The 22,093-nt window shown below is 43.7% G+C and overlaps 1 protein-coding gene across 5 annotated transcripts in view; it reads left to right on the top strand.

The window, feature by feature from the left end:
* Positions 1-22,093, top strand: part of htr4 (5-hydroxytryptamine receptor 4) — a 198,618-nt gene that overhangs the window by 174,819 nt on the left and 1,706 nt on the right. The window lies entirely within an intron of this gene.

Here is a 22,093-nt window from a genome sequence, read left to right as displayed (position 1 = left end):
TGTGGGAGGTAAGGGTCGCCAAGGGTGGCCCTGCTGACTGCATCTGCGGGAAGTACACCCAGCTCCAGCTCCTCGAGGACCGCGTTAGGGAACTGGAGCTGGAGGAACTTCGGATCATTCGGGAGGCGGAAGGGATTATTGAGAGGAGTTATCGGGAGGCAGTCACACCTCAGGTAAAAGAAGAAGGTAGATGGGTTACCGTCAGGGGAAGGAGAGGGAAACAGCAGGCAGTGCAGGGATCCCCTGTGGCCGTTTCCCTCAACAACAGGTATACCGTTTTGGATACTGTTGGGGGAGACGACTTACCGGGGTAGGCAATGGGATACAGGTCTCTGGTGCAGAGTCTGTCCCTGTTGCTCAGAAGGGAAGGGGTAAGAGGAGCAGAGCATTAGTCATTGGGGACTCCATAGTTAGGGGAACAGTTAGGAGGTTTTGTGGGAACGAGAGAGACTCACGGTTGGTGTGTTGCCTCCCAGGTGCCAGGGTACGTGATGTCTCAGATCGTGTTTTTAGGATCCTCAAGGGGGAGGGGGAGCAGCCCCAAGTCGTGGTACACATAGGCACCAACGACATAGGTAGGAAGACAGATGGGGATTTAAGGCAGAAATTCAGGGAGCTAGGGTGGAAGCTTAGAGCGAGAACAACCAGAGTTGTTATCTCTGGGTTGTTGCCCGTGCCACGTGCTAGCGAAGTGAGGAATAGGGAGAGAGAGGAGTTGAACACGTGGCTGCAGAGATGGTGTAGGAGGGAGGGTTTTGGTTTCCTGGATAATTGGGGCTCTTTCTGGGGTAGGTGGGACCTCTGCAAACAGGATGGTCTTCACCTGAACCAGAGGGGTACCAATATCCTGGGGGGGAGATTTGCTAGTGCTCTTCGGGGGGGTTTAAACTAATTCAGCAGGGGGATGGGAACCTAAATTGTAGTTCTAGTGTGCAGGATGTTGAGAGTAGTGAGGTCAGGGATAAGGTTATAAGGACACAAGAGGGCACTGGCAAGCAAGAGCTTGGTTTAAAATGTGTCTACTTCAATGCCAGGAGCATCCGGAATAAGGTGGGTGAGCTTGCAGCATGGGTTATAACCTGGGATCTCGATGTTGTGGCCATTTCAGAGACATGGGTAGAGCAGGGTCAGGAATGGATGTTGCGGGTTCCGGGATTTAGATGTTTCACTAAGAACAGAGAAGATGGTAAAAGAGGGGAGGGTGTGGCATTGTTAATCAAGGAAAGTATTACAGCGGCAGAAAGGACGTTTGAGGACTCGTCTACTGAGGTAGTCTGGGCCAAGGTTAGAAACAGGAGAGGTGAGGTCACCCTGTTGGGAGTTATTTAGAGACCTCCAAATAGTTCCAGAGATGTAGAGGAAAGGATAGCAAAGATGATTCTTGACAGGAGCGAGAGTAACAGGGTAGTGGTTATGGGGGACTTTAACTTTCCAAATATTGACTGGAAATACTATAGTTCGAGTACTTTAGATGGGTCTGTTTTTGTCCAGTGTGTGCAGGAGGGTTTTCTGACACAGTATGTAGACAGGCCAACCAGGGACGATGCCACATTGGATTTGGTACTGGGTAATGAACCCGGCCAGGTGTTAGATTTAGAAGTTGGTGAGCACTTTGGTGATAGTGATCGCAATTCGGTTAGGTTTACCTTAGCGATGGGCAGGGACAGGCATATACAGCAGGGCAAGAATTATAGCTGGGGGAAATGAAATTATGATGCGATTAGGCAAGATTTAGGATGCATAGGATGGGGAAGGAAACTGCAGGGGATGGGCACAATCGAAATGTGGAGCTTATTCAAGGAGCAGCTACTGCGTGTCCTTGATAAGTATGTACCTGTGAGGCAGGGAGGAAGTTGTCAAGCGAGGGAGCCGTGGTTTACTAAAGAAGTTGAAGAGCTTGTCAAGAGGAAGAAGAAGGCTTATGTTAGGATGAGACGTGAAGGCTCAGTTAGGGCGCTTGAGAGTTACAAGCTAGCCAGGAAGGATCTAAAGGGAGAGATAAGAAGAGCAAGGAGAGGACACGAGAAGTCATTGGCAGATAGGATCAAAGAAAACCCTCAGGCTTTCTATAGGTATATCAGGAATAAAAGAATGACTAGAGATAGGTTAGGGCCAATCAAGGATAGTAGTGGGAAGTTGTGTGTGGAATCGGAGGAGATAGGGGAAGTGTTAAATGAATATTTTTCGTCAGTATTTACAGTGGAGAAAGAAAATGTTGTCGAGGAGAATACTGAGATACAGACTACTAGGCTAGATGGGATTGAGGTTCACAAGGAGGAGGTATTAGCAATTTTGGAAAGTGTGAAAATAGATAAGTCCCCTGGGCCAGATGGGATTTATCCTAGGATTCTCTGGGAAGCCAGGGAGGAGATTACAGAGCCTTTGTCCTTGATTTTTATTTCGTCATTGTCGACAGGAATAGTGCCGGAAGACTGGAGGATAGCAAATGTTGTCCCCTTGTTCAAGAAGGGGAGTAGAAACAGCCCTGGTAATTATAGACCTGTGAGCCTTACTTCGGTTGTGGGTAAAATGTTGGAAAAGGTTATAAGAGATAGGATTTATAATCATCTTGAAAAGAATAAGTTTATTAGAGATAGTCAGCACAGTTTTGTGAAGGGTAGGTCGTGCCTCACAAACCTTATTGAGTTTTTTGACAAGGTGACCAAACAGGTGGATGAGGGTAAAGCCGTGGATGTGGTCTATATGGATTTCAGTAAGGCGTTTGATAAAGTTCCCCACGGTAGGCTATTGCAGAAAATACAGAAGTATGGGATTGAAGGTGAATTAGTGCTTTGGATCAGAAATTGGCTAGCTGAAAGAAGACAGAGGGTGGTGGTTGATGGTAAATGTTCATCCTGGAGTATAGATTCTAGTGATGTACCACAAGGATCTGTTTTGGGGTCACTGCTGTTTGTCATTTTTATAAGTGACCTGGATGAGGGTGTAGAAGGGTGGGTTAGTAAATTTGCGGATGACACGAAGGTCGGTGGAGTTGTGGATAGTGCCGAAGGATGTTGTAGGGTACAGAGGGACATAGATAGGCTGCAGAGCTGGGCTGAGAGATGGCAAATGGAGTTTAATGCGGAAAAGTGTGAGGTGATTCACTTCGGAAGGAGTAACAGGATTGCAGAATACTGGGCTAATGGGAAGATTCTTGGTAGTGCAGATGAGCAGAGAGATCTTGGTGTCCAGGTACGTAAATCCCTGAAAGTTGCCACCCAGGTTAATAGAGCTGTTAAGAAGGCATATGGTGTGTTAGCTTTTATTAGTAGGGGGATCGAGTTTAGGAGCCACGAGGTCATGCTGCAGCTGTACAGAACTCTGGTGCGGCTGCACCTGGAATATTGCGTGCAGTTCTGGTCACCACATTATAGGAAGGATGTGGAAGCTTTGGAAAAAGTGCAGAGGAGATTTACTAGGATGTTGTCTGGTATGGAGGGAAGGTCTTACGAGGAAAGGCTGAGGGACTTGAGGTTGTTTTCGTTAGAGAGAAGGAGGAGAAGAGGTGACTTAATTGAGACATATAAGATAATCAAAGGGTTGGACAGGGTGGATAGTGAGAGCCTTTTTCCTCAGATGGTGATGGCAAACACGAGGGGACATAGTTTTAAGTTGAGGGGTGATAGATATAGGACAGATGTCAGAGGTAGTTTCTTTACACAGAGAGTAGTAGGGGCGTGGAACGCCCTGCCTGCAACAGTAGTAGACTCGCCAACTTTAAGGGCATTTAAGAGGTCATTGGATAGACATATGGATGAAAATGGTATAGTGTAGGTCAGATGGTTTCACAGGTCGGCGCAACATCGAGGGCTGAAGGGCCTGTACTGCGCTGTAATGTTCTATGTAATGTTCTATGTTCCTTTTATACACCTGAATGCTGAGATACTCAAAATCCAAGAAGTCCCATTAACGGTTTTGTAAGAGAGAAGACAGATAAGGGGGAATTTTCGCATTGGATGATGCCGTAAAGTGGATGATATGGAACTAGCTGCTCTTTATAAACCACATTCAATTTCCTTTCCATTGAAGTCAATGGAACTGAAAATCAGAAGGAGCATAGAGTTCAACATCATCCAGTTCACACTCCTGACGTTAAAATGACCCCATTCTGTATGAGTCAAGAAGCATCTGGAAAATCCCACAAGAGAATCAGATTGAAATCTCAGGGAAGCAACCACATAGTTTGAGATCTGTCAAGCTCATGGGAAGTGCAGCAATGGAAACACAAAAAATAAACTGGAGAGTTGTAAAAATAATGAACAACTTAAAAGACTGGTACACTTGCCTTCAACAAGATGGAGGACAAAGTCACATGACATGCACCATCTCCTGCACTAAAATACACATTCATGGTCTGCTAGAACTAAAATTCATTAACCCGGTCTGCATTGAAATTATAGACTGCTCATCACACATGGATGTGAACTATCCACAAAAACGAGCCAAAACAAAGGCATTCGCAGACGCTCCAGCTACAATCACTACAATAAAGTGTGAAAATACCTCATTTATCAAAATAGATTGCCATCAGAATCTATTGTATAGCCCTTCAGGAACTGAAACCTAAAGTCACATGGGCAAAACTAACACTTAATGGCCTGGATTTTACAGGCCCCCTAGAGGCGGAGACAGAGACAGGGGAGCACGGAGTATCGCGATGGGTGGCAGGTAGGCAGGCAGGGCAGAGGGCCGGTGGCCCAGCGATCTTCCCAGGGGCGGGATAGGCCGACAATGGCTTTCCTATCCAGAAGCCAACTGAGGCCCTTAACTAGCCTATTAACGGCTAATTAAGGACCTCTTCCTGCCGCCACTGAGATCTTACCAGCAGCGGGGTGGCCTCTGCCATCCCAGGAGGATGCCTTGTAGAATGGGGTGCCCTCCCTGCAGGCTTGAGGGGAAGGGTCCCTCCTCCGTGGGCAATTTGTGGCCCATGGAGGACCTCCACCGGGAATAACTTTATCCCCTTGGGCCATCCTCCCCTGGACTGAATGATCACGCTCCCCACCCCCCTCACTGGGGCCTTCCAGACTATCCACATCAAACCTACCTCACCTACCTCTGTGGTGGTAGAAAAAGCCAGAAGCGGAGCTCCCCCCATCTCTTCAGCCTGGTGCCGAGAGCTCTGCCTCCAGCACAAAATTCAGCCCAAGAGCCCAATGAGTTTACCTACAAAGGTAAACTTTTTGGGAGAACATCAGGACATCATGACAGCCAGAGAACTCCAGATACAGTGAGAACATTGAAAACCATCTTTAACTCCAGCATAAGGCTGAGAGAGAGAACAATTCCAGCTAATACAGTTGAACCATGCTGAGACGAGTTTGCAACCGACTGCAGCAGAGAAATAAGAGAGTGACTTTTAAACAACTCCTCCGCCTGTGAAAATTGAACTAAGAAATGCCAATACCATCTTCAAACTGAAGTGTTGACTGCCAGAAGACAACCAGCAAACAGGCCTGCAGCTTTAAAAACTTACCTTCCAAGAGGATCCTCCAGGTTTTTCCTGAAAACAACAGACTTTTACATCTTGACCTTTTAACACCTCTTACCCTTTACCTTCCATCATTTCTTGAGCGTGCATGAGAGTAAATGTGTGCGTGGGTGGTGTTGTAATCATTTTGGATGATTATTGTTCAACAAAGATTTAATCTTCTGCTTCAAACCTACAAGAAAACCTGTTACTGTCTGTTTATTTGGCAAACAAAGCACTGGGACTGAAACACTAGTTTAACAAAAACACTATCTGTGGCCAGTTGGGAGGTGACAAGTGAAAACCAGCCACCTCATTTCCCACCTGCCTGTATCAGATCTGAGAGAAGCAACCAGATAGTTTGAAGTTCCCAGAAAAACAGGGAGAAGAGTGTGTTTAAATTATTTTCAGCGGCTTGGCTTAGTTCCTAGAATTGCAATCTTATTATTTTGTTTACAGAAGGAGTTATGTGGAAGGTTGTTTGCTATAAATATATAACTATTATAGGATTATTTCTTATGTGCTTGTTTATCTTTTGTAAAATAAATTAGCTTGATATTTTAAACTTAAAATGACATCTGGTATGATTCCATCTAACTATCGAATACGACAGTGAAATTGTATACAGGTATAAGTCCAGCGGCTAAAAGCAATTACATGATAGAATTTGTTGTTCATTTCGAGATGCAGCACTGAAAGCTCAGTAAGATCTCAAGGCAATGATAGACATTCTCAAGGATAAGGGGACTTGTGACTCACCCATGTGAGTGTCTAGGACAGGGATTCTCAACCAGTTGTTCACACTCCCCTAGGTGGCCACAAGATGGGCTCAAGGGATCTGCCAAAAGTAACCAGAGAACGTGTAGAAAAAAATACAACTTGTACCCATAAATTAACTGCGAACACAAAAGTCCGAGTGTATCAGGCCTGTGTCCTCAGTACCTTGCTCTATGGCAGCGAGGCCTGGACAACATATGTCAGCCAAGAGCGACGTCTCAATTCATTCCATCTTTGCTGCCTCCGGAGAATACTTGGCATCAGGTGGCAGGACCGTATCTCCAACACAGAAGTCCTCGAGGCGGCCAACATCCCCAGCTTGTACACACTACTGAGTCAGCGGCGCTTGAGATGGCTTGGCCATGTGAGCCGCATGGAAGATGGCAGGATCCTCAAAGACACATTGTACAGCGAGCTCGCCACTGGTATCAGACCCACTGGCCATCCATGTCTCCGCTATAACAACGTCTGCAAACGCGACATGAAATCCTGTGACATTGATCACAAGTCGTGGGAGTCAGTTGCCAGCGTTCGCCAGAGCTGGTGGGCAACCATAAAGACGGGGCTAAAATGTGGCGAGTCGAAGAGACTTAGTAGTTGGCAGGAAAAAAGACAGAGGCGCAAGGGGAGAGCCAACTGTGCAACAGCCCCGACAAACAAATTTCTCTGCAGCACCTGTGGAAAAGCCTGTCACTCTAGAATTGGCCTTTATAGCCACTCCAGGCGCTGCTTCACAAACCACTGACCACCTCCAGGCGCGTATCCATTGTCTCTCGAGATAAGGAGGCCCAAAAGAAGAACTACCTGAAAGAAATACTTGTCTGAGTGTGTTTGCTTATCTAAATGGGGTGACTGTATTCTGAAGCTAATTCATTCTGTGCAGTAGTTCGAACGCTGAGACTACATGAAAAGGTGTTTAATACCATTAAAAACATTTCTCTCTCAACGGAGACTCTAGCTTGACCAATCAGCCACGGCGGAGGGAGGTGAAGGTACCAGCTATAAGGATGTCAGTCATCTGACATAGTTTTCTGGACTCACCTCTGCCTCATGGAGGCAATCAGGTGTGAGGGGGAGCTTGGTTAAGGGTTGGGGGTGGGTGGGAAGAACTTAAACTGATAGCAGATTACGAGATGTTACTTCAATGTGAGTTTTTTAAAATTTGTTTGTGGGATGTGGGCGTCACTGGATTGGCCAGCATTTATTGCCCATCCCTAATTGCCCTTGAACTGAGTGGCTTGCTATACCATCTCAAAGGGCATTTAAGAATCAACCACATTGCTGTGGATCTGGAGTCACAGGTAGGCCAGACCAGGTAAGGACAGTAGATTTCCTTCCCTAAAGGATATTAGTCAACCAGATGGGTTTTTACAACAATTGACAAAGCTTTCATGGTCACCATTAGACTAGATTTTTAATTCCATATTTTAATTGAATTCAAATTTCACCATCTGCTGTGGTGGGCTTCGAATCTATGTCCTCAGAATGCTAGCCTGGGCCTCTGGGCTACTAGTCCAGTGACATTACCATGACACCACCACCTCCCCTCTAGACCACTGCCTCCCCTCATGCTACTGAAGACTTTTTTTTAAATGCTTTTTAATTGGGGAGGGAAGCCATGTGATGTTAGGTTTGAATTTTGGCACGAGAATTGAGAATTGTTGCTCATCACCAGCAACAAGTGTCACATTAGAGTCATAGAGTTATACAACACAGAAACAGGCCCTTCGGCCCATCATGTCCATGCTGGCCATCAAGCATCTAATCCCGTTTTCCAGCACTTGGCCTGTAGCCTTGTATGCTATGGCGTTTCATGTGTTCATCTAAATACTTCTTAAATTTTGTGAGGGTTCCTGCCTCTACCACCCCTTCAGGCAGTGTGTTCCAGATTCCAACCACCCTCTGGTTGAAAAAAGTTTTTCCTCAAATCCCCTCTAAACCTCCTGTCCCTTACCTTAAAACTCTGCCCCTTGGTTATTGACACCTCCACTAAGGGAAAAAAGTTTCTTCCTATCTATCCTATCTATACACCTCATAATTTTGTATTCCTCAATCTGGTCCCCCTCAGCCTATTCTGCTCTAAGGAAAACAACCCTAGCCTATCCAGTCTCTCTTCATAGCTGAAATACTCCAGCCCGAGCAACATCCTGGTGAATCTCCTCTGCACCCTCTCCAGTGCAATCACATCTTTCCTACAGTGTGGCGACCAGAACTGTATGCAGTTCTCCAGCTGTGGCCTAACTAGCGTGTTTTGCAGCTCCATCATAACCTCCCTGCTCTTATATTCTATGCCTCGGCTAATAAAGGCAAGTATCCCATATGCCTTCCTAATTACCTTATCTCTGGACAAGTACACCAATGTCCCTCGGACCCTCGGTACTTCGTGGGGTCCTACCATCCATTGTATATTCCCTTGCCTTGTTAGTCCTCCCAAAATGTATCACCTCACACTTCTCAGGATTAAATTCCATTTGCCACTGCTCTGTCCATCTTACCAGCCCATCTATATTGTCCTGTAATCTAAGGCTTTCCTCCTCACTATTTACGACACCACCAATTTTCGTGTTATCTGCAAACATCCCTCCTATTTTCACATTTAAATCATTAATGTACACTACAAACAGAAAGGTTCTCAGAACTGATCCCTGCAGTATACCACTAATCACAGGTTTCCAATTGCAAAAACAACCCTTGACCATCACCCTCTGCCTCCTGCCACTAAGCCAATTTTGGATCCAATTTGCCAAATTGCCCTGGATCCCATGGGCTCTTATCTTCTTGACCAGTCTCCCATGTGGGTCCTTATTTCAAGCCTTACTGAAGTCCATGAAGACTACATCAACTGCTTTACCCTTATCTATACACCTAGTCACCTCCTCGAAAAATTCAATCAAATTTGTTAGCCATGATCTCCCCCTGACAAAGCCATGCTGACTATGCTTGATTAATCCCTGCCTCTCCCAAGTGGAGATTAATCTTGTTCCTCAGAATTTTTTCCAATAGTTTCCCTACCACTGGTAATAGACTCACTGGCCTATAATTACCTGGTTTATCCCTGCTACCCTTCTTGAATAATAGTGCCACATACGCTGTCCTCCAGTCCTCTGGCACCTCTCCTGTGGCCAGAGAAGATTTGAAAATTTGTGTCAGAGCCCCTCCCTTGCCTCATATAGCAGCCTGGGATACATCTCATCTGGGCCTGGGGATTTATCCACTTTTAAGCCCGCTAAAACCGCTAATACCTCCGCCCTAGTAATGTTAATTTGTTCAGGTATATCACAATCTCCCTCCCTGATCTCTACATCTACATCGTCCTTCTCCATAGTGAATACAGATGAAAAGTAATCATTTAAAACCTCACCTATGTCCTCCGGCTCCACACATAGATTGCTACTTTGGTCCCTAATGGGCTCTACTCTTTCCCTGGTTATCCTCTTACCCTTAATATACTTATAAAATGCCTTGGGATTTTCCTTTATCTTGCCCGCCAGTTTTTTTCATTCCCCCTCTTCACTTCCTAATTACTTTCTTAAGTACCCCCTCCACTTTCTATACTCCTCTAGGGCCTCCGCTGTTTTCAGCCCTCTGAATCTGCCATAAGCCTTTTTTTTCCTTATCCAATCCTCTATATCCCTTGACATCTAGGGTTCCCTGGACTTGTTGATCCTACCCTTCACCTTTATGGGAACATGTTGGCCCTGAACTCTCATTATTTCATTTTTGAATGACTCCCACTGTTCTGATATAGACTTTCCTACAAGTAGCTGCTCCCAGTCCACTTTGGCCAGATCCTGTTTTATCATATTGAAATCGGCCTTTCCCCAATTCAGTACCTTCATTTCCGGTCCAGCTTTGTCCTTTTCCATAACTACCTTAAATCTTACAGAGTTATTGTCACTATCCCCAAAATGCACCCCCACTAACACTTCTCCCACTTGTCCGGCCTCATTCCCTAAGATTAGGTCCAGTACCGCCCCTTCTCTTGTAGGACTTTCTACGTGCTGACTCAAAAAGCTCTCCTGTATGCACTTTAAGAATTCCGCTCCCTTTAAGCCTTTTACATTAAGACTATCCCAGTTAATATTGGGGAGGTTGAAATCCCCTACTATTATTACCCTATTATTTTTACACCTCTCTGAGATTTGCCTACATAGCTGCTCCTCAATCTCTCCCTAACTGTTTGGAGGACTGCAGTACACATTAATAAGTAAAATAAAAATAATAAATAATATAGTTAATTGAAATTTTTAGAACACAGGAAGGGGGCCTCAGAGCAGCAATTTTGAGAACTGCTGATCTAAGATATGACAGCCAAAGTAGTTTAAGATAGAGGGTTAGTAAAAGACCTAAAACATAATGGGAAGCAAGAAAGCAAAAGAGAGAGCATATATTAAAGAGAACAGTGATACTATATATCAGCTAGCAGATTTATGGAACGAGCAGCTCAATGCTTAGCTGAAGTAAAAATAAAAGAAGAAAGTACAGATTTGTACTGCGAGAAAAAAATCTAAAGAGGTTATATTGCTTTATAATGGAATACTCTGCAGTTTCAGTTGCTTAATCATAAAAAAAATTATTGTCCTTGTGTCACAGAGGTGAGTGAACGAGCATGATTCCAGATATCAACAATTACATTTTCTTTGCAAAAGAGGATACTTCAAAATGAATAAATTGAAGTCAACAAGATGAAGAAACAAGAATAGAGGTTATGTGCAAATTTCACCCAAGCTCTGCAATAAATTACCACAGAAGGTTATTAAAGTAAACCATATAAATGGTTGAAATAAACAATTTCTGGAGAGAAAACAAATTCTGAATACAGTGCAAAGACTATGAAAAAATTATAGGTTTATATGCCGACCAACATTTTGAAGATCTGGATCGTGTTCCCCTTTAATCTTCTTGTCTATCAAGTCAACAAGTTTCTTCTCACAATTTAGACCTCTAGACCTAAAATCATTATTTCTTTTCTTTGAACTTTCATTGACATCAATTTGGCTCTATGACATCCAAAATTTCACACACGATTCCAAACATTTTTCTATGTATTGTTGGGGATAATACAAACAGGGCATGATTTTACCGTAGGCGGATGGGACTTGGCCACCGATGAAAAGGTCAGTGGCAAACCCACTTCCGCCTAGCCCAGGGATCCGACCCACATTTTACAGGTCCTCGGGCTTTAATTGTCCTGAGGCGGGACTTCCACCCGCCTCGGTGAGCTGCCGGCCAATCAGTGGGCCTGCAGCTCTTAGTCGGAGCAGCGCCACTGGGAGAGGTGGCCACTGCTGGGACTGCAGCCCATCCGACGGCATGGAGCCAGGACTTCAGGTAAGTTGGGCTTGCATCGCCAGGGGGGTGATCGGTCGTGGTGGCGAGGCAACTGTAGTCGTTTGGAGGGAGGGGCGTGTCTTGGGTCCCAGGGATGGGTTGGGAGGCGGGGGCGGCCCCCAATCGGGCACCCTGTGCCTGACTGCCATGGCAGCCCCCCGGCGCATGGAAAGGCCAGCAGCTATCACTGGGTGGCCTTTCATGTCCCCAGCATGCCTGCTTGCCACAGGTATGTTACCCGTGGAGGGGGCGAGGGTCCTTAAGTGGCCACTTAAGGGCCTTGATTGGCCTCAGACTGATGGGCCGTTTTCCCCCTACCGCCCAACAGTCGTAAAGTTGACCAGAGGCAGGAGCGGGGCGGGAAGGCCTCCCAGAGCCTCCCACTCAATTTTATGTCGTCCCCACGCCACCATCCGACCCGCTGGGGCGTGTATTTTTAAAAAAATATTATTCATGGTATCGCTTGGGTGGTAAGATGTGCCTCCATCTTGTAGATTTGGCATTTGTGTTGCTCTTAGTGGTGAGTTGGCATGCTGTACAGGCGATGTTGTGTCACTTGCTGGTGATGTTGTTAATGTTGTCTCACTGGATAGTGATGTTTCCAGTGTTGTTGATGGTCTTTTCTGTTGTTCCAGCTCAGGAGTAGGTCGAATATGGATTCTGTTCCTTCTCATTTGGTTACCGGTTTTGGTCTCAATGATATATGACCTTGGAGTGTCAGCTTCACTAACAACTTGTGCTGGGCTCCAGATTTGCATGATTGGATCCTGTATGTGTACAATTTGTCCTTTCAACAGTTCGGGTAGGGATTTAGCATATTTGTTGAAGTGTTGCTCTCCTCTTACCCGTGCTTCAGTGAGTTGTCTCACTTCCTCCTGGTCACTTAAAGGATGTATTTGGCTTGGCAGAGTAGTCTTATATTTTCTTCCATTCAACTGCAGGTGATTTCATGTCAGCCTTGAGAGGTGTGGATCGGAGTGACAATAAGGCCAGGTTTGGGTCTTCCTTCATCTCTTGGCATTTCATAAGTTTTCTTTTGACCGTCTGGACATGTCTTTCTATAAATCCGTGTCCACATGGGTAGTGTGGTGATGAGGTGATGGTGTTGAACCCATACTGGTCAGCAAATTCCTTAAATTCTCTGGATGTAAATTGGGTGCCATTATCACATATTAACCTTTCAGGAATCCCTTTCTTAGTGAACAGAACTCGTACTGCTGAGATTATTGTTGTGGCTCTCAAATCTTTCATCTTCCGGATAAAAGGAAATTTTGAGTAGTCGTCTGTGACTATGAGATACTATTCTTGATTATGTGTGAATAAATCGACTCCTACAGTATGCCATGGTCTGGGGGGGTACTTCAATAGCTATCATCTCCTCTTTCTGTTGTGAGTTTCTGTACTTCTGGCATACATTGCATATAGACACCATATTTTTGATATCTTTGTATATGTCTATCCAGTACACAGCTGTTTTGGCTCTGAGCTTACACTTCTCCATTCCCATATGGTCTTCATGTATCTTTTGGAGAAGTTCTTCTTGCATTGTTTTGGGTATGATTATTCTGGATCCGGCCAGCAGAACACCATCTTCTAGTGAGATGTCATTTCTGATATCATTTGCTGAGATGCATCTGTAACTCCTCATCTTTGCTGGTCTCATCGCTAATTTGACTCAGTTACAGTGGTGTTACATTCACCAGGTGATGAATCTTTATGCCTAGATCTTCTATCTCATGTTTCTCCTGTGCTGACAACTGAGATAGGGTGTCTGCCAGCACTATTTCTCTTCCTGGCTTATATTTCAGAGTGAAATCATAACTCTAAAGCCTCAAGAGTAACCTTTGCAGTCTTGCTGGTGCTTTATATAGATTTTTCTTGTAGATCTGCTCCAGTGGACGATGATCACTCTCCACTATGAACTTTCTCCCATAGAGATATGTGTGGAACTTCTCACATCCACACACAACTGCCAAAAGCTCTGTCTCTATGTTAGCATATCTTGTCTCAGCTGATGTCAGAGCTTTGGCCACAAATGCTATTGGTTTTCCCTCTTATAACAGGGCTGCTCCCAGTCCTTTTGTGGAAGCATCTACTAGCAGAGTGACAGGTTTCTTTCTGTCATAGTATGACAGACTTGTCTCCTTGCATATTACCTTTTTGAGTTTGTTGAAACTCCAGTCCTGTGACTCTGACCACTGGTACTCTATATCTTTCATCAACTTCCGCAGGTTTGCTGTGTGTTCCGACATGTGCGGAATAAAGGAGCTCATGCATTGTATCAAACCAAGGAAACTTCTCAAGTCTCTCTTATCCCTTGGGGTTTCCATCCCCGAGATGGCTGAGATTCTTTCAGGTCTCGGCTTAACTTCGTCAGGTATGTACACCATTCCGAAGAACTGGCATTCTGTCACTTTCACAATGCATTTGTCTCTGTTTAGCTTAATCCCAGCTTTCCTGGTTCTCTCCATGGCTTCATGTAGATAGTTGTCATGATCTTTTCCATCTACACCATATATCTGGATATCATCTGCAATGCTGACTGCTCCTTTGCATCCCCTGTGTGTCTCATCTACTTTCTGTTGGAACACATTCTGGCTCATTTTGAGGCCGAAGAGTAGATGCAGGAATTTGTACCATCCAAAGGGTGTGTTGAATATTGTCAACAGTGAAAATTCCGCATCTAGCTTCACATTCCAGTAGCCATTTCTGGCATCAAGCTTGCTGAAAACTTTTGCCCCTGCCAGTGCTGGTGTGATTTCTTCCAGTGCTGGAATAGGGTAGTGATCCCTCTTTATTGCTTGGTTAAGATCTTAGGGATTTATTTTATTTCGAGATACAGCACTGAAACAGACCCTTCGGCCCACCGTGTCTGTGCCGACCAACAACTACCCATTTATACTAATCCTACATTAACCCCATATTCTCTACTACATCCCCACCATTCTCCTACCTACACTAGGGGCAATTTATAATGGCCAATTTACCTAGCAACCTGCAAGTCTTTGGCTGTGGGAGGAAACCGGAGCACCCGACAAAAACCCACGCAGACACAGGGAGAACTTGCAAACTCTGCACAGGCAGTACCCAGAACTGAACCCGGGTCGCTGGAGCTGTGAGGCTGTGGTGCTAACCACTGTGCCACTGTGCCACCCATATCTAGACAAATTCTTAGCTCTCCATTTGGCTTCTCTCTCACCACGATGGAATTTACCCAATCTGTCAGCCCTGTGACTCTGGCAATCACCTTCTTTTCTTACATTTCTCGGAGCTCTCTTTCAAGCTTTCCTTTTAGTTCTACTGGTACTTTACGTGGGGGATTAATCACTGGTTTCATCGCTGGGTCAATAGTGATGTGATACTCAAAATCTTTGAAGCATTCATCCGTCTCATCAAAACACTCTGGGTACATTCGTACCAGATCTTCTTTGCTTCTTATCGGAGGGCACTTTTCAATGGGTGTACTATCTTCAACCTTCAGTGTCGCCTCCTTCACCTCATGGTTTACTGAGATAATCTGCAGCTCTTCACAAACTGCTGAACCGCAGGATAGCAGGACCATTTGTTTCTGTGACATGGAACATACAGTTAACATCTTTTCCTTTGTGTGTCCCTCTGATTTGGGTTGTTCCTAGCTGTCGAATCTCAGTTCCCCCGTATGCTGTTAGCATGACGTTGTTTGGTTTCAGAGCACCATCCCTTGGATAACCATTTTTCTCCAAATTTTCAGGAAAGATCTGCTGGTATAGTCTGAGTGGGATGATGTTACTCTGCGCTCCAGTATCAATCTTCACCTTCAGATTTATCATTGTGGGCTTATTTCTCAGCCTCTTCCTGATCTGCATGGTTGTGTGAATTTCTTTTCTCTGGGAACTGTCACATCCAGACATTTCATGCAATTCTATGGTTCCTATGTCTATCATGTTCTCAAATCCATCCCCATCTTCCAGGGTATGGATGTTTGGTTTCTTTCACTGTTCCTTCGCCCTGTTACTCTGGCTCTGATGACTCTTCTTGCCTTGTTCTGCACATCTTTTCCCAGTGATTGGTCTTTCCACAAGCTCTATAGGTTGATCCACATGTGGGACTTTTCCTTCTATCTGTCAATTCATGTGGTCGTCCACAGCTCCTGCATGTCATTCTCTCAATTTGGTGTACATTCTTTAGTTGTTGTTTCACTGCTTCGACCCTGGTCTCTTGGCTTAACTGAAGGCTAGCCATTTGGGAGGTCAGAGTCTTCATCTGTCTGCTTGTGGCTTCATGTGCTTTGGCAGTGTCTATATCCAATATTGTGAGCTTGTCCTGTCCGATTAGAGCTTTCTGTACTTCAGGATGTGCAGAACCCCAACTGAGCTGATCTATCAGCCGTTCATCTGTGTCCTTAAATTTACATTTTCTGGCTGCATTTTTCAATCTTGCTACAAAATTGTCAATAGGCTCACCTAGTTCCTGTCTGAGGCCTTGAAATTCATATCAGTATATCCAATTATTTGATTTTGGCTGGAGATAGGTGCTGAATCTTTCAAAAATTTTGTCTGGATTTCTGCTGTCCTCTTCGCTTAGATCCCAGCTGTTAAATAAATGTAATCCCTTATCTGCTGCCCACAGAAGGATATAGCTGACCCTCTCCTCTTCACTAGTGCCTTTTAGGAAACTATTGAATGCCAAATTGCACTTTTATTTAAACTTCTCAAATGCCTCTACGACATCATCAGCTTCCCAATTCATGATGAGCATTCACTCCTGTCCCGGCTGACATTTCATTTTTTTTTAGAGTTTTTGCACAAGTCACTCAGTTTTTTTCTCTCTCTCTGACACTAATTTGTGTCACTTTTCTCAATCTGATGCTTTTAAAAATGTTCTAGGTTTACTCACAGATAGTTTCTGCCACCATGTTTCGTCTTTATGTTGTTTCTGGTTCCCAGATATTGGAAATAATCACACTTTAATCATGTAAAAGGCTGGAGTCAGTCTTGTTTTTTTCAGCACAATGCTTTGTACTGTGGAACCTGGTTCAACATGGTTCTTGTGTCACATATAACATGACTTCCCAGTGCAGCTATGGATGAAGCCCCCTACTGGAACACTTACACATAACAACGAGTTCCTAGTTAATTAGTTCCTAACATTTTACACATAGTATAACAATATATACATATATAACACAATCAGACTAAAGAATCCTCACTGAGCCACACAGTCCAAAGGAAGAAGTATAAAGCAGGAAATATAGATTAGATTTAAATGCTGCACAGAAAGTGAAATAAAGATTGGGAAAATACAGATGGAATTAAGAGGGAGAGATAAAAGAGACTGACAGAAAAAGTAAAAAAAAAAAATCAAATCTCCAACACTAAGGGCTGAATTTTGTATTCTCGCCACCAGGAGCATGGGTGAGCGAAAAAAATGGTGGCCGGCATGCACAGGCTGCACGTCGCCACGCCACCGCTATCCGGATTTAAAATATGCAGGGCGGCCAACTCCCCCCCCCCGCCCAGTCACATGGAGGGGGCGGCCTCAGCAATGCTGGGAATGGCATCAGCTGTCTCTGCGCAGGTGCTGCTGCCATTTTTAAAGGGCTGCCAGTCCTGCTCAGGGAATGGAGAGTTTCCCCCACCCACAAAATCAAAAATAAATGTTTGCCCCATTCCCCACCCCTCAATACACTGACATTGCAGAGTTGATCCCTTCCCCCACAACTGCACAAAGCGCAGAAGTCACCCCTTCCCCCCTCAACACTAAAAATGCAGTGTTGACCCCATTCCCTCCCCCACAGCTACGCAAAAAATCCTGAGCTCCCCACTTCCCCACCTGGGTGGCCCCAGCTTTCCCTGGACAGGAAAGTGAAGGCATGCGAGTGTTGCCCGTTGCACTGAAGATCCAGATCCGATGGTAAGATTGAAGGGAATTGTATTTAAATATGTTCATAAAGTTTATTTAAATATTAAAAGTTTTGTCTTGTCGTTGAGTGGCGAGGGGCCGCTACAGAGCCTTGCCGCTGCTGGGAAGATGGGGCCCGGCAATTCCAGTGTCGGGCTCTGTGGTGGGCCGCTGCCACTCCAATCTTCCAGCAACCCCACCCCCCCTCCCCCCACCACGGAGCCTGATGTTGGAAGCTCAACAAAATTCATCCCTAATTTTCATCTAAGGGAATAAGACTGCACACTTGTAAAAGTTGTTTATCGGGGCCAGAGAGGTGTTCAGCAGTAATCATCACTTACCATGCTACTAAAAACTCACACACCTGAATGCACCAGTGTTAACTTTTTCAGTCATCTCTAATGGAGATCTAGTGGGCAAGTACAGCAAGTTCACGCTATTGCAGTCATTTAAATGCAGAGTCTGTTGGCAAGGACTGCAACAGCACACCCTGTGGAGGAGCAGGGTAACTCTGACTGTAATTTCTGGATTTCAGCATTTAACTGCACTGGCTGGATGTCAGAAATTGCTGTTCAATTTATTCCATAATAACAGTGAACACTGATAGCCTCACCATTATTCTCACAGCAAAATTTATGCCAGAACCTACCTTGCCCCTGTGAAATGCCTTGGGAAATTTTACAATACTAAGGCACAATATAAATGCAAGATGTTGTTGTTGCGTACCAAAGATAATGAAAATCATGCCAGCATATGATGAATTAGTCTGTCAACATAATGTACCAAGGGCGCGGTATGGTTGTTGAGTTTTGCTAAATATTGGGCAGGGAAGGTACAATCCAGATAATAGGATATGTGAGGTCTGCATATTGGAGTAGGTGCTGATACCAGTGTCGGCATCTGGGATTTGTCCTATTATTGAGTAATATTGTTGGAAAGTTTAATTGGAAACTTTAAATGAGTAAGTCATAATGATAGATAAATGCTTTTACTTTTTCACCTTTGTAGGAGGAAATGCATTCATTGTTGGCTATTTCCTGTTCCAATCATAGATTAGCATCTTTATTGTATCACATTCAGCTCACCTTAAACTGATTTTGAGCCACCACATTGAAAGTTCCTTAAATAGAAATTTAAAATAAATAGTTTATTGTTTCTGGCACAGATGTATAAGTTTATAAATAGTTGTAAGATTTCTGAAAACATTTAACTCCTTGACTGAACAGCATTTAACGCTATTGTCATGGAACTGTAATTATTTTTCTCTTTGAATTAAAACACTGTGCCTTTAAGACTCTGTTAAAAACAAGTGAACCTTTAAGACAAGGAGAGAAGTTAGATTTCTGAGAACAGTGAGCCACAGCTGCATTTTGTTACCTAGACAATAGCAGAAGAGAGAGGTCATATGGTATAATGTTTCCACTTAACTGTGTTTAAAACTGGCAAAAACCAGTCTGAACCAGTTTGTATGGAGAGACTTTCCAGCGAAGCATACTGAAGAGAAAAGAGCTGTCCATTCTCTTTCAGCAGAAATTTTACAAGCAGCTACCAGCCTTTTCTTTGAAGAGACCATTTGTATTACTGAAGATAGCAGAACTCCTTTTCTTTACTTCCAAGCCAGGAAGTATTTGCTTCAAAATTGAATCTCTCTTCCCTGATTGAGTTTGCTGGAATTCAAAGTAAAGTTTCAGCTGAGAGAGCTTCAGTTTTAAAATTCAATTTGACGTATTGCTGTGCTTACCATTGAAAGAACTGTTTGATGTCTGCTACAGTTGAAGAGTTTGAATGCCTATCAAAACAGACTAGTTCATCAATTCCAAGTGAAGACTTCAAGTAGCCTTTGATTATTTTCACATTAGAATTCCTCATCCATCAGAATCGTAACCCACAAAGATTTACTTATTTATTCTTAAGAAACAGCTAATTTTAAAAACAGCACTTTTAAAACCGGTTAACTATCCTAATTTTTGAATGTATGTGTGTGAATGGGGAAGTTAGATTAAAATAAGAAGTCATAAAGTTTTTAGTCATAGTTTTTTTAATAAATAGCTAACTTGTCGTTGTCTAAAGATACCTGATTTTGTCTGTTTTATTCTGGGGTGTTACTACAGTGTTTAATTTGGCTGTTTTCCGGTTGAGTGAAAAACTTTTATAATATGCTGCGACCTGTGGAGTGATGGGTCTCAATTGACAGTGCGTTGCTCCCACCAGGATCGTAACAATATTTTGATATTCTTTAAATTTGATTTAAATGTATATATATTCTTTGAATATGATTTAAGTATTGACCTGTATATGTCAATATTTGTAGTGATCATATTTTGTGAATAAGATAAACATCTAAATTGGTTTTATCACTAATGTACTTACCACACCCATATATGAATTTTCTTTCTATTTCTGAAATAGTTTTCCATCACCCAGCTAACTATTTACAGGAGTTCTATGACGATAAATTTAATATCGCAGGGGTCTTACGACTTGGCCTATTAGCTTACTTAGAAAACTTTAAGAATCAAAAATCAACATAGACTAGAGGTAAAAGTGACCTCCCTCAACAAAGAGCACTAAAGTATCATCCACACATATTACAATGCAGCTCAGATGAAAGGGAAAATATTTTCAATATGTATAATCTATCTTTGCCAGAAAATAGAATAAATAAACTACTTAAAGGTTAAGAGTTCAAAACTATTTTTATCTCACAAATGTAGAACCCTTTCAAAATTACAGTCAGACCACTTTAATCCATATTTCATGAATGTATGTGCCTGCGAATGCATAACATATTGCATAAAACAACCAAGCTTTAAGTCCATTCTTAGAGTGCGCTGTCTTTTATTCTAACAGAATGCTTTGTTTTCATTTTATTGTGACAGCACAGAAACTTCTAGTTTTGTTGGTTAAATTGATTAATTCATGTCACAAAAACTCAAAATGTATTCCTACATTACAACAGTAACTACACATCAAAAAGTATTGTTTGTAAAGCACATTGGAACATCTTGATGATGTTAGCTCGCTGTCAGTCTTTGAGTAGCTCACATAAAGCTTTGAAAAATTGTGCTTAAAAAGAACACTGTGTCTCCTAACAATGCAGAATATGCACAGAGCGATCGCCAGATCGCCAACATCACCCGTACATCCGAACACTTGCCAGTATGAATCCGCGCATGTGCGTGCAGTCATCACCATGTAATGACCTGTGAGCGGTGAGGGGGTGGAAGTGAATGGAAGGGGGAGCGAGAGGCAAGCGGGTGGGGAACGAGCAGCGAAAGGGAGTGAGTGGGAAGAGGACCGAGCAGCAATTGGGGGGAAACAAGCGGTTGGACGGAGAGAGTGGCAAGCAGTCAGGAGTGGCAGGATGGAGCAGTGAGCAGTCAGGAGCAGGAGAGAGCGGCAGCAGGGAGTGGCGAGCAGTCAGGAGTGGGAAGAAGCAGTGGGAGGGAACGGTGAGCAGTCGGGAGAGATGGGAAAGAGTGGTAAGCAGTCAGGAGCGGGAGAGAGTGGCAAGAGGGAACGGCAAGCAATCAGGAGTGGTGGAAGAGAGCGGCGAGCAGTCGGGAGTGGGAGGGAACAGCACAGCGGGATGGAACGCCGAGCCATTGGGAGTGGCGGGAAAGAGCAGTCAGGAGTGGGCGGAAGCAGCGGGAGGGCATGGCGACCAGTCAGGAGTGGGAGGGAGTGGCAAAAAAAAGCGGCCATTAAGGGGGGAGGTGGTTTGCGTTTTATGTCGAATTGAGCGGTGCCATCTTTGTTACTGGAAACTGCCTGAGACATCACTGACAATGACGTTTCAGTCAATTATGCAGCATTTGTGCATGTGCTAGTAGTGCGCCATCTAGTGGTCGTATTGTCAATAAATGCGTTCTAAAAAGAACCTGGCCCTTACACCACACTTGACACTCTCCTTGCGCCACTTATTTTCATTGTAATTGGTGGACAGTGTGCAGTGTCAAGTATCACATTGAAATAAAGTTAAGATCAGTTTTCCTTCATATTAATATAATATTATAATGTAATTAGAAACGCTACATATTTAGTTTGCATTTATCTATCCATACTTTTCCAATATATGTTTAAGTGGCTCATGATATTTTTTATTTATCAGAAGTAGCTCTCACTAAAGAAAAGGTTGGCGACCCCTGTGCTGCATAAATACACATCTGACTTTCTTTTTTGTTTATTAGTTACCAACCTAAATCACTGCTTTTGTTTACATGCTTTGATCTACACCTTTGCTTCTGAATTGACTGAAGAATTGATGGTAACTTTAACACCCAAAACTACCCTAAACCCCTGCTCTGAATGCACAGCCCTCTAAATGTCAGGGCCATTGATTGGCTTGCCATTGATTTTACCACTTTTGATATGACAAGACAGTTAACACCGGGCTACATACAATCAATGTGGCCTATTAAGGTCACTTTTGTATGCTGAACTGTTCTCAAAGAATATTGACTCTAAAGTCATTTAATTGTGATATTTTCCAGTGAAATACAAAGAGAAGATCTGAATTATTCAATTTAACTGGCCATAGCAGAAGTTTCTGTCTTATCATACAATGAACAGAAAGCTAATTGCATTCTATTCGAATATAAAGCATAGCACTTTAAGAATGAACTAAGCGTTTTA

The sequence above is a fragment of the Heterodontus francisci genome, chromosome 12, assembly GCF_036365525.1.
Source record: "Heterodontus francisci isolate sHetFra1 chromosome 12, sHetFra1.hap1, whole genome shotgun sequence".
NCBI classification, from domain to species: domain Eukaryota; kingdom Metazoa; phylum Chordata; class Chondrichthyes; order Heterodontiformes; family Heterodontidae; genus Heterodontus; species Heterodontus francisci.
The sequence above is the reverse complement of the archived record's forward strand: the minus strand, read 5'-3'. Positions and strand labels throughout refer to the sequence as shown.